At 34.9% G+C, this 9,130-nt stretch overlaps 1 pseudogene; it reads right to left on the bottom strand.

Annotated features, from left to right (window-relative positions):
• Positions 1-8,291: 8,291 nt before the first annotated feature.
• Positions 8,292-8,384, bottom strand: LOC123825053 (annotated as a pseudogene).
• Between the last annotated feature and the right edge of the window lie 746 nt (positions 8,385-9,130).

The following is a 9,130-nucleotide window of genomic DNA, read 5'->3' as shown; positions in this document are numbered from 1 at the left end:
AAGTGGAGCTGGGAAGGGTCAGAAGCCCTCAGATGAAATGAGCATGACATTGCCTGATTATGACTCAGTTTAGGAAATGCTTTTTTAAAAAAGCAAAAGGAAAAAAAGAGTTATGTTTTCTCTCTTAAGTACACAAAGAGCAAGTTTCCTACAACAGGTTTATACAAAAAGAAAAAAAAATAATTGCGTCAATTTAGTGTTTGGAATATATCAGTACACAATGCAAGAGCACATATGTGAATTCTGCATTAATTTTAGTTGTGAGGATTAAAATTACATGTGTATATATTATACACACATAGTGTCTTTAAAATAATAGAAATTTCAAAAATAATATCACTATTCATTATCAGTTGTGAACAAGATGTGTTTCTACAGTTAAATGAAGCTGAATCCTCTGGGAATAGAGCGTTGGAATGTCACATGATGCTGTTCCTGTCTGGCCTTTGCCTAATCCTCCATCCTCACCTGCCAAAGCCCTTATATAGCCAGTTTCACCAGAGTAGACCTCCTTGCTGACTACTGAGTGTGCCAAATTTCTCTCTGTGGAATGCTTTGCTCCCTGCCTTTCCACCTCTGCTCCCCTTTGCCTGATAAGTGTCCTGCATCTGTCTTACGGCCTGTCTTGTCCTCCCTAACCTTGTGCACTCCCTCTGCATCCTTCCCCTGGGCTCCCACAGCACTCTGCTCCTCTGGCCTTCACCTGACCTTCAAGGTCAAAGATCCATATGCCATCTCATTGTTCCCACCCTCCTGGACTAGTACAAAACATGGGGCCCAAGTTCCTAGTTACTTATAAATGGAAAAATTAATTCACAGTGTACATTAGTGGCTGTTGATCAAAGGACATGCTGCTCTTCAAGTGTAAGGTAATAGGTCTCAACCACTCTAGGTCTGACCTTGGAAGGACTAGAGACAGATGTATCAGAAGCTTATCCCTTTATCTCTTTATGAGAATAAAACATAGTCAAGACCCTGACAAGAAAAGGAATTTTGAATTTGTAGTTATAAGGTTTAAATTAAATGTCATTATTTTTTCAGAAATGATCTCTGATAAATTTATTCCAAAACGATATCACAACACTAAACCAGGCCTTAAGGTAAGGATAGCTTTATATAAAACAATGTTGAGAAGTTATTTTTGAGCTGGAATGGTATATAACCTTTTTCTATTGTTTTTGAGACTGAAGCTTTTGATAACATCTCTCAAATGTTTGAGTAAGCAGAGTTGCTCAGATTTGCTATTCAGACTTCTTTTTCTATTCAACTTCTATGGGAAAATCAGAACCAGATGGCTTTGTGAAGGTAGGAAATTTCCAAACAGCTTATTCTTCTAGAAGTGTGTACCCTAGGATTTATTACGATTGTGGTATTTTAAAAGCCAAGTGATAAGTAATAAGATTCTCTGAATAAAGTATTTCGCCGTAAATGTTCCTGCCTGACCACTCATTTCAGAACAACCCTCATCTGTGAATTGATGATATGTGAAAGTTGAACCTAAGAAAAATATACAGGCTGTAATTTAGTATTTTCACAGTGTACATTAGTGGCTAGTGCCAGACACTGCTCCAGAAATGTTCATTTCTGGAGGAACTAAGCTCACCATGGGGTGAGTAGATTTCTTTAAGTAGTTTCCATCTGACAGTCTCACAGAAAGGTCAGCGTCTGCTTTAATAATTAAGCCTGACTTAAAAATGTTTAAAAGCAGACACAAGTTCTTTGAAATTGAATCCAAAAGAGGAACTATCAAGGCTCTTGACTTCTGTGCAAAGGAACAGAAAGAAAAATCTATGTACTGAATAAAGGGAAATAGTTGTTAACTGTATTTAATGTCTGTGCTTGTTCTTCCAACACTTCCTGAAATAATGACCTCTTGTAAGATTTTCTCCCTTCTGTTCTTCATGAGACAAGGCTCTGTCTGTGCATATCCTACATACCTAGGTTATTGGCAGGGAACATAGTCATTTGCAATTAAGGATCAGGAATACCTTTTATCATTACGATGCATACAGAATACTTTTGTTGGGATGTCATAAGAATTAGATATTGAAATGAGCAACTTTGCCAAAATAACTGTTGGGAAGATAATGCATTTCGGCTTTTCTGTTTTGTCTTTTATTATAATTATTTGGAAGAGGTGGGAACATTATTTTATATGGAAGAAAAAGGTCAATGAATTGAAGAAAAAACAGGTATATAAAACTCATATGTATTTAACTCATTCTTAGTGGCACTGGGTAGCTATGATATGTTCCCTTCCAATGTCCCAGAAATGGAAGGAAGAAACAGATTCCATCATTGATGTTCAGTAAATCTCCAGGTTAAGTCATAAAATGTGTGCACATGTTTTACTGTGGGATGCACATTTTTACTTATTGGCACTATCTTCCTCACCATCATATGGGCATGCAGTCTAATTAAAGTTACCACTACAGTGTTTAGGGACCCAATACCTGAACACCTGCCTCCCTAACTCCCCAGGTTTGCTGCAGGGTATTTCTGTAGGGTATTTCTGTAGGGATTATATGGATTTTATGTGAAGGGTAAGAGGAGATTAGAGGAGGAGTATTATTATTGATGTTGCAGAAATATAATTAAAAACAAAATCTTCTCCCAACTCAGAAAACCTCTTCATAAAAGTAGTAAAGAAAGAAAAAAAACAGTTTTATTATTGGATTAGCATTAAACCAGAATGTGGTGCACATCACAGAAAGTCTGCTAAGAAATTGCAAAGAAAAAAGGAAGGAAATCTCACTCTTTTGTATAAGCAAGCAGAAACAAGGTATTGCATGCATGTTGTCAAGAGCAACAATAACTAGTCCTCAAGTTGATGAACAGAGAGTTCATCCTAAACACATTTGGTAACACGGCTGATCATCTGTGTTAGTTAAATGACTTTATCCAAGGAAAAACAAACCCCTCGTATCTCATGATAGAAAGCAGTTTTGCAACTTGGAACCACGTACGCATCAAAGTTGGGTTCCTATGCTTGCACTGAGACTGGGACACAGGGACACATCTCCCTATGAGATTGCATTTCAGAGATGGCACCCATGTCCTTGAAAGAGCTTACAAAGATGTACATACATTCCAAAAAGACAAAGAAATTACAGTTGCATGTTTCCTTAAGTAAATTCTCTAAGAAAAGAGGAGGAAATGTCTACCTTTTTTATTTTCAATAGGAGAATCAAGCCCCTAATTTTAATTTGTACTGCTCTTACACTGAATGAGTGGTAGGGACAGCAGTTCAACAAAGGCATTTTAAAGATCTACAAAAATTATATTGGAATTAATTGTCTTTTTAAATTGTTTTATTAAATGTATGGGTGACACAGCTTAATATAATTATGTAGGTTTTAGTTGTACAATTCTATAATATAAGAAGTGTATATTGCATTGTGCATACGCCACCCAAAGTCAAATCTCATTCTGTCACCATGTATTTGACCCCTTTTACCCTTTGCTATTCCCTTACTCTCTTTCTCCTTGGTAGCCACTGTACTGTTATTTATAAGTTTTTATTTGTCTTATTTGTTTATTTGTTTGTTGCTTTCAGTTTTATATCCCACATATGAATGATACATGTAATATATTTAACATGTACCATTTGCACTTGTGGAAGATTCAGACACAAATAGCGTATAATTTATTTGTTTCCAGAGTCTGAAAATGACTGTCATGAAAGTAGAAATAGAATAGAACTTGAACAGACACATACCATTTTTCTTGGGGCCATTTGTTGAGTCAACCATTAATATTTGACCAATGAAATATCATACTATAAAAAGCATTTAAAAGAACCATTAAACCATTCCTCTGTAAATGTGTCTGAATAACTAGAGATCTTAGTAAGTCACATCCCTACTCTTCAGCTTTTATTGTGAATACTTATTCCCTTCTGGCCTTTTGAAACGCACTGCTAAAAAGTTATAATTAATTATTCAGAAGGCCGAAATTGCCCTTTGTCTGTTATCTTTATGAAATGCAAATTACAGATTCAGAAAAATAAGATGGTAACTGAAAGCACAGAAAATGGTTACTGTTAATGGAAATACCTTAAAAGTCAAAACATCCAAGAAGATTACTTTTTCTTTTAAAATTAAACTTGCTCAATGTTAAGCCCCTTATGGAATTTTTTTCTTCATTTGAAGAAATAATTTCTTAATCTATAATACTTGCATGAAAGCAGCTTTAGGCTTTCAGAAGAGAACAGAACTGTTTTAAAGCAGAACCTGCTGCTCAGAAATACAATATCGCCTCATTAAAATGAGAGTCCCCAGCTGGGTAGGGGTATTAGCCAAGGTCAAAAAGAAGAGTGAGCACTCGTTAAGCTTTTCTTGCTAAAAACCCATTGTTAAATCATTCTCTTTAAAATCATATCTAAAGTCTAAACCCATGATCATTTACTCTTCAAAAGCCAAATCTCCAGTTTTCTCTGTCTTGTCTGGGCCTGAACTAAATGCCAATATTCTTCTCCTCCAACGTGTGGGCTAAAGGGCATTTTCAGAAATCGGTGGGGATCTCAAGGTTGCAGATGGTCTGAGTGGAAACCAGGGGTTCAATTTATTTGTCATAATGAGGTTTCTTATTTTAATTTCAAATCTTAGTGTAGGGAATTAAGAAATTTTCATGGAATATGATTCATGTATTATAGCTTTTGTACTGTTTATATTTACATAAACATGTTTAATAGTATATAGCAAAGGATATTTTTTCCAGAATTAAAGTACTCTTTAAAAGACGAGTCTTATATACTCACTGCTCTGAGTATCAGTACAAATTAATTAGCCTTAAGGAAACAAAACATTTCCGTGCCTGTGTGCCAGAATAAGGATGGACCAGAATAGATACTATTCTCTCCGTAGCACAATCTGTTCATTCTGCTGAACAGGTGTTCAAACACCACTTTCCTCCAAAATACTTCGAAAAAAAAATTCATGACTATTTGTCAAAAATGTACAAAATACTTAAAAATGTGTCTATTCACTCAAAGCAATCAAAAAAGTTAGTGTTGAATTGGATTATGTTTCCCAAGAACTAGAATCTTAAATCATTATAAAAAATAAACAGATGTTTTAAAGTGTCTAAGCAACAGTGGGTATAGGAATGTCTGGCAGGCAGTAACTTCTTAATGCTCAGGGGCCATGGGACCATCAGAGGGAATAAAGATTTTATGAAACAGCCTCCTTAGGTCTATAAAATATAGACCAAATATTGATGTAATGTAAACTGCCAGTGCTGAGAGGCTCAATACATACTATTCAACTTTCATAGTTGTCTTCTGGCTACCTTGTTACTCATTAGCTCTTCTTCCTACTCATAAAATAGTAAAGGAAAAGACAATTCTAATGATTTCCCTACTCTTGTAGCTTTATTGAAGTGTTGTTTTGAGTCAACTGTAGAATAGAGTGAAATAGAGGTTTTTCTCCACCTTTAGATCCTATCTATAATTTTCCTTTTCATTTACTTGTTTGTTTGTGATAATAGGTACTAAGTTTACATGTGCAAGATTCATAAGGTTTATAGGGTGCTGTGTACAATCTCCTTGATGTTCTGCTCCCCTACGACTAGTGTGTTATTGGTTTCTCATGTATCCTGCAAAGATGTCTTCAAGTGATTTTTGGAAGATTGCGGCGGGTGTGACTGGAGCAGGACCATTGAATCATTGAGCGAGGCAGCACAATCTTGGGGAAAAGCTGCCCATTGAGTTAGTGTTGCTGGAATAATGGCTAGAGATTCACTTCACAAACAAAAAAATCAAGCCCTGGAAAATAATAAACCAAAAACAAACAAACAAACAAAAACCCCTCTTGTCCAATGTTGCAGAAGGTGTGAGAATTCCTGAGCCAGGATTTAAATACAGGTCATTTGATCACAGATTGGGTGTTCTATCTTACCATTACATAAAACAGAGTTAAGGCTTTTACTGTTATCAGAATCTTAAACTTAATCAAAATCGATACTGTTATTGCTTACCATTACCAATAGTTATCAAGGGTGATTAGTTCAAATAAGTGGAACCAAGTGTCTTGTATGTAATTGATAAAAAGGTTCTAAGGATAAATATATGTATTCATGTCAAATAACTTTATTCTTTACTCAAACATCTACATAAAGTCAGCAAAGAGAATACCATGGCAACCCTGAAACACTGGATAAGAGAAGATACTATATTTATGAGGTGTAACACCTGTATGTTAATTATGTGAACACTTAAAAACCATGATGATAATAATGGTGATGATTTAAAAAATCCCAAAATACAAGCAGGGATAAAAAAGAAATATTTGAAGAAAATGTTTTTATTTTTTAACATTAAGGTTTTTTTTATTTATTTGTTGTCCAAGTACAACTGTCTCCATTTTACCCCCACCACTCCCCCAACCCCAGCCATCCCTACTCTCCACCCTTGATCTTACCCCTCTTTGGTTTTAGAATGAACAACAAAAAAGTCCCTGTGATTAAAAAAAAAAAACTGAGACAGAGGCTGGCAAAATTATTTTTAAAAGTTAAGAAAATGATATGTTCTTTAGGAAATACAGAACAAAAATTCATGCAGATGGTAATCCTCGTGAAAAGAGAACTCTGATATTTTGTACCTGTGTCTAATCCTCTGGAACACATCAGCACCATAAGGCAGATTTCCTGGAAAAGAAGCCATCTTCCTAAGCCTCATTTAAGCTGCACTTACTCAGTCCTCCTTCCTGCTACCTTCTCCTTGCCTGTAAGTTTGGCAACGTTAATTTACAAATACTTCTGGGCAGACATCTTCTGTCCATGTACCCTATGAGTGATGGATATAAGTAGTAATTTAACCAAAATACTATTCTTCCAAGCCTAAATGTCTCTGGAGCACGTCTCGGTTTTACTTTCACCTTCTAAAATACATTGATAACAGATGTGTCAGCTACCCCTAAAATCCACAGAGAACAGGCATGGGACACAAAGAGAAAGGCCAATATAAGGGAGATACCTTTTAATGATGACTATGTAACCAAAGTCCTGTCTAACAGTGAGAGGAAATATAGTTACATCTTAGGTTTTCATAGTAGAAGAATCACAGAGTCCTTACGAGAATTGGGAGAGGTAATTCAAAAAAATTGTTTAACAGGAACTTTAAGTAAAACTTGGGTGAATGTACATTATTTTTTGGAATTAGTTTTATACTTTCAGTAAAAAGGAGCAGAACGTGTTCAAATCATGCCTGAGAGAGGAAGATAATCTGCTTGCCAAACACCACAGAGGCTTGCATTCCCCGACCCAGCAGTCACAGGTAAGGCTGGGACTGGCAGTGCACCTAAGGAAAATTGCACGCAGTAGCTAGGGGCATCAAAAAGGATAGAGAAACAGAATATAAACCTGCAGTCTGTGCAATAAAGATTCAAAAATCACTGCAATTAAAATATCATCTGAAGCTAGGAAGCAAACAGTACAACATAGAGAATCTCTAAAATGATCTCTGAAATCTTGATATGGCTTACTCTCTTACTATAATTTTTGCTCAAATAGCATCTACTCAGAAAAATCTTCCCTAATAACGCTATTTAAAATAAACCCCCAACTCACCACACCCCAACTTTCTTTCTCATCCATTTTTATACTATGCACATACACACAATTTGGTTACTTGGTTACATGTTTTTCTCCCTGACTAAAATGTAAACTTCAAGAAGACAAGCTCTTATTTTCCTACTATTCCCACTGCACATACTGCAGCCAGCAGGGTCTCTGTGGATTTCCGTGTGTTGGTTGCATGAAGAAATGGATATAGCAAAAGAGAGTCTACTAGTGCAGACACTGAAAGTAGCTTAGGTTTATGTCCTATCCCTGCCATTTACAGCTATATAACTCAGGGAAATGGGATAAAATTATTAGTACTGGTCTCTAAGAGTTGCTTTGGAGATTGGGTTAATCCACGAAATGTTTTAACACAGCACCTGGTACATGGCAAATGCTCAGTAAATGATAACTATCATGTCATAGGTAAGAATTAGATCCTGTGTTCATTTCTAAATCAGTCTTTGGCATAGGTAGTTGAATTACTAAAATTGGTCTAGACTAATAACAATTCACTCTGTCCTGAGAAGACTGGTGTATCAAATGAAAATTAGAACAAAGAGCAATGAAATAGGAGACAAACATACAATAGAGAGGATCGAAATAAGTTTCTTTAAAAGAGACTAAAGAAATGAACAAACCACTATAGACTAAATAGAAAAAAAAAACTGCCCAAATAAATAATATTAATATGGAACATTTAATACAAAAGGAATAATATTTACTGATAGAAGAGAAATTTTAAAGATAACATATAAAGTATGAACGTATTAAACTGATAAAAACAGATACTACACTTGATCTTAGCCAAAAGGCCAAGAAGCGATGAACTATGAACATATTTATGACTGTAAATTATAAACTATAGTTTAAACAGAAAATTTTCTTTGTCACTCAGTTACATGCCAACATTAACTCAAAAATAAGTAGAAAGCGTGAATATATATATAACCATAGAAAAATTACACCAGTAATTCCAAGTATTTCCATAAAAAATACCAGGCTAACTTTAAGGTGAGTTCTACCAAAACTTCAATGAATATATCATTCATATTTTATACACACTCTCCTAAAAATTTAAATAAGAGGATATATTCCCCCAATTAGATCTTATACTCAGCAATAAGGCTAACACTAGGCAAGAACAGTATGAAAGAAAAAAATACAAGTTAATCTCATTCTTGAATCATGATGTAAATATTAAATATAAAAATTACCAAACTGAGTCCTCCTGTACAGCATTAAAAAACATGGTAACTAAAAAATAACTAATTTTTTAAACTTGGAATAAAAATTTGTAACTAGAATCATATATAAATGTCAAATAAAAAACAGTATTTCAACAGATAAAAATATAGTATTCATACATATTCATAATATGTTAAAATAAATAATTTTAGAAGTCTAAAATCTATCAAGCAAGCAATATTAATATTATCATTTCTTTAAGATTTTATTTATTTATTTTTAGAGAGGGAAGGGAGAGAGAAACATCAATGTGTGGTTGCTGGGGGCCATGGCCTGCAACCTAGGCATGTGCCCTGACTGGGAATTGAACCTGCGATGCCTGGTT

This window comes from Phyllostomus hastatus, unplaced genomic scaffold (assembly GCF_019186645.2).
Source record: "Phyllostomus hastatus isolate PE091 unplaced genomic scaffold, TTU_PhHast_1.1 phas_contig_58, whole genome shotgun sequence".
Classification (NCBI taxonomy): domain Eukaryota; kingdom Metazoa; phylum Chordata; class Mammalia; order Chiroptera; family Phyllostomidae; genus Phyllostomus; species Phyllostomus hastatus.
The sequence above is the reverse complement of the archived record's forward strand: the minus strand, read 5'-3'. Positions and strand labels throughout refer to the sequence as shown.